Genomic DNA, 8086 nt, shown 5'->3' with positions numbered 1-8086 from the left:
TAAGCCCTCCAATATTTGCAAAACTCTTTTAAGCTTCCTGGAAGCAGTTTGCTAGCTCCTAAGGTGAAGATAAATTGGAGTCTTATTACAAACACCAAAATATACACTTATTCCGGTAGGTATAAGTGTAAATTTGTGTGGTCTTACATCTTCCCCCAAATGTATTATGCTTCAGTGGTCTCAGCTGGATATCTGGGTTAAAATAAAGAATGAGAAGCCCATACTTCATTTGATCTCAGCTTTCCTAAGATCATAAATAATGAAAGACATATTGTGCCTTCCTAGTATTTCCAAAGAGTCATCAGGCATAAAGGCATGACAGTGGAACAGAGCATTAGAATATAATCAGGCTATTTGTATATTAACAGAAGCAACACCTGTTGATCCTGATCTCTGAACTTTGTGTTCTTCAAAACAGGTGCTTAATTTTCCTGTGCTAATAAATCTGTAAATTGTAACATTATATTATCTTCATTGGAAATACTGATCTTTCTTTCACTCTTAACAAATATTTGTTAAACACCTTTCAATATGTCCTAATTTTAAAAGCCATATATTAAAACTATGTAATAATTATTAAGCTCGTGGCAACTGAGTGGTCAATGTTCCTTTCATAAGAATAGAAAACATAATGGGAATTTGTAGTCTATATTGGCTATTATTAATTTAATAACACCTGGTAGTTTTAAGCATAAAAGAATTTGTCCTTGGTTTCTTTTAAAAAAATAATTTATTATAGTTGATTTACAATGTTGTGTTAGTTTCTGGTGTACAGCAACGTGATTCAGTTATACATATATATGATAGTTTGCATATGCTAATCCCAAACTCCCAATCCATCCCTCCCCCACCTCTCCTCCCCCTTGGTAACCATAAGTCTGTTCTCTATGTGAGTCTGTTTCTGTTTCATAGATAAGTTCATCTGTGTCGTAATTTAGATTCCACATATAAGTGATATCATATGGTATTTTTCTTTGACTTGCTTCACTTAGTATGATAATCTCTAGGTACATCCCTGTTGCTGCAAATGGCATTATTCCACTCTTTTTTACAGCTGAGTAGTATTCATATATATATATTCATATATATATATACACCACATCTTCTGTATCCATTCATCTTTCGATGGACGTTTAGGCTGGTTCCCTGTCTTGGCTATTGCAAATAGTGCTACCATGTATAAGGATGCATGTATCAATATCTTTTTGAATTATAGTTTTGTCCAGATATATGCCCAGGAGTGGTTTCTTATAAAACATGAAGCTCATTGATTAACATAATGTGAATACATCTTCCTTTGATTTCTTGGCTCAGACATATCATTTAACTCTTTTGAACCAATTTTTCTCATATGTAAAGTGGAAACATCATTTATATTCTGGGATTGTTTAATGTTTTAATAGATAATAATGATATGTAATATATGAACATCATTAACATGTCCATCATTTCTGTTGGTGATATCAGAACAGATGTTTGCAGTTGTCTGGCAGTTAGTCTAGGAGAGGATCAGGATGAACAATAATGAAAGCTTAGTCCAGGCATAGGGAACAGTATATTCAAAGATATATCCATGTGTAAAATCATGGTGTGTTAGAAATACTGTGTCCCTGGTGCTTAGGGTGAGATAGTCAAAGATGAGTCTGGAGAGTATGGTACAGCCTGGGCCTTACTGAATTTTATGTCATCCTAAAAGCCATGAAGAGTCACCAAACTGTTTTAAATGGCAAATCACATAAGATTTGCATTTTAGAAAGAGTCCTCTCACAGTAGTGCGCAGAATGTGTCGGAGGGACTGTTGCTCTTGTCTAGTCGAGGGCAGTGTTATGAGCCCTTGATGAGCCCATTGACGATTCTAAGAGGGACAGTGGCAGTGAAGAAAGAGAGAGAAGGACAGAACAGAGGGCTAGTACATACGAGGTAGATTACCAGGATTCAGCGACAATGGTATTTAGAGGGCAAAGGGAAGAATAAAGTTTAATTTCAATGACACCGATTTAGATAAACTAGGAGGAGGCTCATGTTATTCTCCAAATTAGAGAACAGAGGAAGATCAGGTTTAAGAAGGAAATGGTGAGTTTAAAGTGCCTTATCTTCACCACAGATAAAGTTCATATTTCCAGTTGCCAGCTACATACAAGAGTCTTGGGTTTAGTTGGGTGTATGACAGCCTTCAACATGTATGTCATAACTGAAGCCATGGGAATGGATGAGATTTCTTAAAGTGAGATGCCAAAGGCTGTGTTCTGGGGGTCATTGTTATTAATAGTTAGGCAGAAGATAAAATAGAAACCAGAGTGATTCATTTAAATGAAATAATGGAGGAAAATAATTTATTAGACGTAGTACACTGACATTACGGATCAGATGAAATGTTGGATCTTATTGCTTCATGAGAATGTTTCATTTCAGCAGTGCCAGAAATTATATTCTGCCTCATAGAGAAAACCTAATTAACAGTGGTTAACTAAACCACTTTAGGTAATGAGAAGGTAGGAGGAAGGTATTCTAGCTGGTATAGCAGCTCCAACATGTTGTTAAGATTCTAGCTTTCTGCCCTGCCACTGTTAGATGTGAGTTTTCTTCTTGTTTCTGCTACATAAGTACAAGATGGTTCTTCTGCTTCTGGCCATTTACTTGCTTCCTAAGGGAAACTGCTCTCCCCAAGGTGTGGCTGAGGAAAGCAAGGGTGTCCATGTTCCATGCCTTGTAAACTTATCGGCCATGTATGATTGTACCAAGATGAACACTTATAAGATGGCCTGGAAAGTGTTGATGGTAGTTAGCAGGTCCCACTAGATTCACTCATTATCAGGAATTTGAATAGGGAAATTTAGAGAAAATTACTTAATTGGTAGCTCGAGAGGAAATGGACATAGTAACTGAGCCATGTTGGTAGCAGAAAAACTAGAGTGATGCAGGGACTCTCATAGTGGGAAGGGTTAAAAGTTGACCAGATTTTTACAGTTGCCCTGGTGCCTGAAAGACGTTTTGCTGCCATGAGGGCCAAGAGCACTGTGGTGTCTCTTCTTCCTGTTCGGGCTGGGTGCTTGGCTTTTCTTGAATTTCCTTGACAATTGATCATGTGCCTAGGATTCTTACTCTCTTCATTTTCCTGTGCATCCTACCAGTTAGATCCTCGTTAATTAAAATAACTTGACTCTGTATTTTGCAAAGAGAATCACAAACAAACATACGCACACATACTTTATTCACTATTCTTTGAACATTCTTGCTAGATTTTAACCAATGATTTTAAGGAAATAGCCAATAAAGTGAAATCAAACACTCATGAAATCATGAGAGAAATATCTCTAAATTTAAGACAAGTAATGAAGTGGAAACCATTCTGAAAGTTAGTGAATTCTCGCCAAGGTTAATTACTTTATACAGAATGGGAAAAATATAATACTTATATTTTGAAAAATAATAGTAAGAACTATGGAGTATATAAAAGTTGATTTCTGGATACTTTGAAATTCTATCTGAAGTCATGTCAAATCAAATCCATTTAATATTATCTTAGCAAAGATATTAAGAAGCTGGAGAGTATACCTGCCTATAAAATGAAATTATAAAGATCTTGAGCTTTCGTAAATTATCTATTGTGTGGGAAAAAGAATAAACACAATATTTACTCAGTACTGAATATATGGCCTATACACAAAACTGAATTTTCCAGAATAAATTATGTCAGACTATGCTTCATCAATCATAGATATAGGATTGTAAGGTGAGTCAGAAATAATCTCAGTGACTAGGGTTTGAGAAACTTAAAAGAGATTGAAAGCAAAAGATTCTCAGATTCAATGTTGTCACTGCACATGTCTTTCAAGTGCCAAAGATTTGAGAGGACACTAGGAAACAGACTTATGAGTTATATCTCAGAACCACTGGCTAGTATGTGGTCTGAAGCCACTGCAATCCAAAGATTCTGACAATGTTGTTCCTCTTCTCTTTCTGTCCATCAGTATGTGTGAGCTAATCCCACCGTATCCCAGCTTGCAAATTTTCCATCTAACTGGATTCAACCCTACTCTTCTGGGACTATCTTGATGCATTTAAAAAATAATTTTGTTGAGTGAGGGAAAGATTGGTGATTTAAATAGTCATATTTATTATCTGTAATTTATATATTTTTGTGCAAATGTATTTTCAAGATCTGTGTCCTGCACTGCGTGGAAAGCTCTGTGAGAGCAGGGACCATATTTATTCTGTACACTTCTCTCTCTTCAGTGCTTAGCTTAGTAATCAGGCACATAAGAGATGGTCCATAAAGATCTGGTACATTAATAATAACGGAAAATAGTTTTAAAACTTATCTGCCCAATTCTCCAACCCTGCCATTTTTATCAGCTGTTTATTCTTTATTTCTTGACCCTTAATGGCATGGTTTAGATTTATTGGAATCTGATGCAAGATAGTAGGGATGATACGAATAATACAAATGAAGAGGTACTTTAAAATTTGCTTTCTAGAACATTGAAAATTTAACCTTAATCGGTATAATTCTCACAACATTCAAGTTTTTTGGAAGTTTTTCAGGAGATTTAGTAAGTAGAATTTTTATTATTTGCTGCAGTAGAAATATGAGATAGGATTATTATCTGAAAAAAATATTCGTTGACTGGAACTAAATGGAACTAAAGATTCCAGTGCAAGTCCTATTAGTTGCAAAGAGTAATTTTCAATACACCATGGTGTTTTCTACAATATACTATTTACCACTGAATTGAAAATCAGACTTCAAATAATAAGAAAAACTTTTATTTATATACATATATTTTCTATTATCATTCTTTTTTAAATTTTTGAATAGTTGTAGGGAGCTATGTTTGCTGATCTGGTGGAATCTGAAATGCTTTTATTTAATTTCAAGAAATAAATGAATTCACAACTATTTTATAGAAAGAAAAGAGAAATTTACTTATAATTCTTTTAACATCTGTTATTTTGTAGATGGTTTCCAAGATAAGAAAGTATACTTATTGCTTGTGGTAATGTCATTATTAATATACTTCTATTATTTTGACTGAATAGTGTTTTTATATTTCACTGAACTAACTGTAAAGCTGAAGATTTTATTCACAACACATTTGAGATCTAAAAACTAGTTCCCAGCAGTCCTAAATGCTTGTAAACAAATTAATATATTTGTCTGTAATCTGTTTCTTCCTCTTCTCTCTGCCTCTCTGTCTGATTCTCTCTCCTTTCCTTCCTCTCTCTCCTAGCCTTCTCATTATGGTACATTCTGACTAAAATTAAAACGTGGATTTTTAGAAGCAGTTTTCTTTACAGCAGAAGTGAAGTCATTCGGTGAGAATGATATTTAAGTAGTGTCCAGTTCCACTTTAGGTAAATCATCTATTTTGCCAAACTGGTTTGGCTGTTGGGATTTGAGTTGACCTATCAGGTTAGTGGAGAAAACAAACTTTTAAGTCAGGCAAATGTTGGCTATCTGCCTTATTAAAAAATTGTCAAAGTTTTGATTTTTGAGCTTGCTTAGGAAGTGTTTTTAAAGTGATAACATTTGGTTTACATAACTTTTGTTTAAATAATCTTTTTTATATAAATACTAGCACTGGTTTAGGTAATACAAAAATGGACAAAAACCAGTTCCTGATTCCTGACAACAAGAAACGTTTCCTGGTCCCCAACAGTGTTCTACAATATGTAAGGCAGAAGTTAAACTACTCTCTATCTTCAGTAATGGCTGTTTGGGGGCATGTTAGGCTGTGGGGCAGAGGGATGAATCATTGAACATTATCTAAATACAACCTGGGATACGCATTCTACTGGAGTTTCCAAGAATCAGCTCACAGAGAGAAGAGAGGGGAAGATAAAGGGATGAACAAATGGTGAAGTGACAGGAACACCTCATGAGTTCCTCAACACTCATATGTCTAACAGGCAACTGAAAAATGCTACATAATTGTTTAACATCTAACTTTGTATACTCAAAGTGGAACTTTTGGATCCACGTGCCAAATCTGATCTTTCCTCAGTTTCCAGTTTCCCTTTGGCTCAGAAAATGACACCTTCGTATAGCCAATTGCTTAAGCCAAAAATTTAGAAATTGTTCTTTGTTTCTTTCTGCCAGTCCCATATACAGTCCATTAGCAAGGCCTCCTGGCTTTACCTCCAAAATATTCTTCCTACCTCTTAATTTATTTTTATCCTGATCACCACCACCCTAGGCCAATCCATCATAACTCATTTGGATAGTCACCCACTTTTGCCACCTTCCCCTGCCATCCCTCTTCTTTTCAGCATACATAGTGATGCTTTCAATCTATCAACTAGATCATATCTTTCTTCCACTGAAAACCTTCAATGGCTCCCTATTACACTTGGGATGAAACACAAACTCCCTGACATGGCCGATCAGTCCACACTTGCTCTGGTCCTTGCCAACCTTACCCGCCTCATCTCACACTTCTTCTGCTTTTGCTCCCTATACATTACTTTGACCTTCTTTCTTTTCCTCATCATGCTTGTTACTGCCTCAGATCTTTCTTTGGTTGCTATTTTCTGTTCTTGAAACTTTTTTTTTGGTCATTTTTGTGGCTGGTTCCTCACAATTCAGGTCTTAACTCAAATGGTACTTCTTCAAAGAGGTCTTCCCTGACCACCCTATCTAAAATGTCTCCCTGTAACTCTCTACTACGTAAGTTTGCTTTTATTAGCTTATCAAAACTTTTGCTATGTGACACTAACTTGCTAATTTATTTGTTCAATTATTTATTTTCCATTTTTCTCCCACTGAACATAAAGCTCCTTGAAGGTAGGAACTTGTCATATTCAACGTCCCCATCCCAGCTTCTAGAAAGTGCAGAGCACCTTGCAGGCACTCCATATATACTCGACAAATGAATGACTGAATGCATGAGCAGACAAAATTATAGAGGGAAGTAATGATCACTAGGTACCATCATAACTTAGTCAAAACCAGGTCTTGGCAGAATAATCTAATTCTCTTTGTGAAGTAGGTTTGCTCAACCTAAAGACTTGGGTAATGCTGTAGACATAAAATATATGTAGACAAGATAGAGAAATGTAAGTATATGTAGACAAGATAGAGAAATGTAAATTAAGTTTATAATTATTTGGGTTCAAATTGCTCTCTTCTTTGAATATATTATTTCACCGAATTGACTTAAATGAATATTGCTGAGTTATTACTATATGCTAGGCACCTTATGAGGTAGGAGACATTCATTTACATTTGTGTGTAACACAAGACTTGTGGAATCTAATTTGAAAACCAAATTAGATTAAAAATAGCACGGTAGGTTGACATAATTGTCTAAATTTAACAGAAAATTAATAAGGATTAACATAAGGATTAACAGAGTCCTGAAACATGTTTGTACAAAAGATTTAAACATGACAACACCCAGAAAAAAAAAACTGTGGGTGCCATCCAACTGTCAGTTTAAAAAATTAGAGATAGGATGTAGCTGATAAACATACCTCAGTTGCCTTAATAGAAAGCTTACACTCTGCCCAAAACAGAGAAATTCAGTCCTGAGAGGCAGAACAAGAACAAAGGCTAGAAATGACAAGGGGATAGGTTTAAATATTAGATTAGGATACACTTTCTAGTAATCAGATTAAGAGTTTGAAGAAACATCTTCCACTACTTGTTGGATGACCATTTTTGGAGTAATTGTGGAGAGGCTTCATGCTATATTCTATTCTGTAGATTTACAGATTTTCAGTAGAGTGTGCCTTGTTGAACTCTTCAAAGATAAATAGGTAAAATGCATCAGAACACCAAAAGAATCTAGAAAATATGTAGTGTCATAAGTATAGGAGTGTAGCAAGGGAACCCCCTTGTGGCAGGATAATATTATTCCAAACGAAGACTGTAACTAGAATTCATTAGATTTTTCTTATCTTATACCCAATGTTTGAAGTATGAGTTAATTGTACCATATACATTAATTTGATGTCATTGTTTGTTTTTGTTTCCTTTTCTCTCTTTTAAAAGCAACTTATAGAAGTATAACACATACAGAAAAGTATACAAATCACAAGTGTATAGCTCAATAAATTATCATAAATTGAACATACCTATGTAACC

Source organism: Lagenorhynchus albirostris, chromosome 2, assembly GCF_949774975.1.
Source record: "Lagenorhynchus albirostris chromosome 2, mLagAlb1.1, whole genome shotgun sequence".
NCBI classification, from domain to species: Eukaryota; Metazoa; Chordata; class Mammalia; order Artiodactyla; family Delphinidae; genus Lagenorhynchus; species Lagenorhynchus albirostris.
The sequence above is the reverse complement of the archived record's forward strand: the minus strand, read 5'-3'. Positions refer to the sequence as shown.